The sequence below is a fragment of the Brassica napus genome, unplaced genomic scaffold, assembly GCF_020379485.1.
Source record: "Brassica napus cultivar Da-Ae unplaced genomic scaffold, Da-Ae ScsIHWf_1079;HRSCAF=1538, whole genome shotgun sequence".
Classification (NCBI taxonomy): Eukaryota; Viridiplantae; Streptophyta; class Magnoliopsida; order Brassicales; family Brassicaceae; genus Brassica; species Brassica napus.
In genome coordinates this window covers 2,774-5,426 of record NW_026014503.1, presented here as the reverse complement: position 1 = coordinate 5,426, position 2,653 = coordinate 2,774, and the positions used below count along the sequence as shown (strand labels likewise).

Sequence of the window (2,653 nt, the reverse complement as noted above, 5' to 3'; positions counted from 1 at the left end):
TTTCAAGGATCAGTTGTTCTTGATAATGTTTTCAGAACGGTTCTTTAACCAAATTGGAAAAGTTTTTGAGTCATGGATCAATATAATTTAACGGGGTGTAACCATATTCAATTAGCTTAATTCAACTAAATATTGGCATTTTTTTATTTATGTTTCAACAAAAAAATTAAACATGATTGAGTTTATCTATTAAAATTTTCAATAAAATAACTTAAATGCAAACTAAATGGAAAGCGAACACAAAATTGGTATGTTATGAGTCAAAGATTTATACTTGTAAGTTACAAAATTCAGAAAAAATCAAACATTATAAGAAGCATAGGAGTTTTTATTTGTAGCTTCCTTTTAGTAATCCAATTAGATTAATTGGTTATAAAGACTAAATAGTTGATAAAATTGATTTTTGGCAGTGAGTTACAAACGGCCTCTGTTTTATTTGGTTCATTAGTTTGATGGTTTCTGGTTTGTAGTGGTTGGATATGGTTTTCTCGGTCAATTTTTTGGGTTTTCTTATCTATCCAATCTAGATAAATTTTTAGTTTATGGCTTAACATGGTCTCACCACCGGTCCGGTTTGGGTTGAAAAACACTTGTTCGTATTAAATTGATTATAAGCTATTAAAAATTATAGGCTAGTCCAACAATTAATACATTTTCTGAAAATCTTTGAAACCATCTATCTTGGTGGCAAGGTCCTTTCTGTTTTACTACCCTTTTTGATTTTCGAAATTGATTCCCATTATTAAATCGGGATGTGAGTAAAGCTAGAGTCTTTGTTTCTGGGTTTATCTTAAAACTTGCTTGAATTTTCTAGGGGTTGTTGAGACAGCTTGTCTTATGGCCTCTGATGGTTATAGCGGAGAGGCTTTTTTATTCATTTTGATGGTAAAGGGTGGCATGTAATGAGGTTTCTCTACCATTTTGATTCCAGATGAGCGTGTGGCTACTGAGCTAAAGAAAGCCATCATGCAAGCCTGCACTGAGAAGAAGCTTACCCAGTCCCAACTTGCTCAAGTAAATTATTCTTCTCTATCTCTTATTATTTACCTTCAATCAGGAAAGTGACCTAAAGAACTTGTAAGAAAGAGTAATCTTTCATGCTTTCTTGTAATGTCGTAAACTCTGTCAAGAGTAATTTTTTTTTCATGTAAGAAAGATCAACCGTTGAACGTTTGCTTGATGTATCACTCTTATCGGAAACATATATTTCATTATAAAAAATAGCACACTATATGGTTTGGTATGCGTATGGAGCTGTTATTTGAATCATCAGATCATTGATATTGATCTTTTTGGTTGTTGCTGTTTTAAAACAGCTCTCTGTCAACAGTCATGTCAGTTGGAGACTGATTGTTCTTGTATGATCATCAGGTTTAGGGAAGAATGGTGAGCTGGTGAGAAAATCGAGTGGGAACAGGAGCCCTAAGTCGATTGTTGAACCAGCAAAGTATGTAGAGAAGCCAGCCAAATGGGGGAATCAGAAGGTTGCTCCACAAAACATCCACCAGCCTCGTTGAAGTGGGGATTGTGTTAACTAGTCAGGGTATGTTGTATCTTTAGCCACTATACCTTTGTAATTTTTAGTATTTGCTTTCAACAAGAGAACATGTGCACACACATATAACAACAACAACAAGAAAACAATGTTTTAATTTTTTTTTAAAAACCTTTAATTAAGAGACTAGCATTGGAGCATAAAAATATTAGTCTCTTAATTTGGTTTCTTAAGTAATATTAATTATTTAAAAATGATTAAGAGACTCAAAGTGGGTTTTTGGTTTAATGATGCTCTTATTCCTTATCCTTCTGAAAACAAAATCAAATTTTCATACTTTGCATTGACTCATACATTGCAGTGGCTTGAGACCATTAATATCTCCACCGTCTCGAGGAAGAAGCCAACCGAAGATAAACTAGAGCCACTTCTTTGTTTTTCTCAGGTTCAATGTGGCAACTTAGTTTGACTCATTACCACTGATTTTATTCACCTATATTCCAAAGCTATAGTCCCTTTCACTCAATAATCTTGGTTCGTTTGTGCTAATTGGTCCCCTGAGCTCGCCATGTACTCAAAAGGTCCTAGCAATAAAAAAGTAGTATGATAGTATTGGGTAGAGATTGGATAATCATATAAGGACATGAAAAGCCTGTAAAATCAAAGCCAAGGAAGCGTACGTGGACTGCAGATCATCAAACAGTAACCATAAACATATTAGAAGATATTTCTTTCGCAAATTAATTCTGTCCGACTAGTATCTTAATACATAAGAAGATATACATACTCCCATTTTTGAAGATCATAGGTTTTTAGTTCAAAAAAAGGTTTTTTGTTCTTGTAGACCTGGAAGCTAATTATGGCATTGTTGGAATTCATAGGTTTCCTAGGCAAAACTCCATTGCAAGATTCAAATTACAATAGCATCTTTTACAAAAAAAAAAACTAGAGAAGAATTGGAACTATCATCTTATTTCTTGAACAACACTAATAAAAACAGTCTTCAAAACCATTTCAGGATTAAAAATTCAGCATAAAACGTCATTTACATAGATAAATGGAAGAAATGAATGTACTAACTCGTGAATGAGTTCAAAATGATCATTTAATAAAATAACAAACCCATACATTTTAATCATTTCCGTAAAACGTAGAGCC

At 33.1% G+C, this 2,653-nt stretch overlaps 1 long non-coding RNA gene across 2 annotated transcripts; it reads left to right on the top strand.

The window, feature by feature from the left end:
- The first annotated feature begins 349 nt into the window (after positions 1-349).
- Positions 350-2,016, top strand: LOC125595472. 2 transcript variants are annotated; one of them, XR_007330302.1, is made up of 3 exons: positions 350-1,014; positions 1,372-1,543; positions 1,857-2,016. It is a non-coding gene; the product is annotated as an uncharacterized LOC125595472 (long non-coding RNA). The 2 variants fall into 2 exon arrangements; XR_007330301.1 differs by lacking the exon at positions 1,857-2,016 and having other exon boundaries at positions 1,372-1,752.
- Positions 2,017-2,653: the final 637 nt, after the last annotated feature.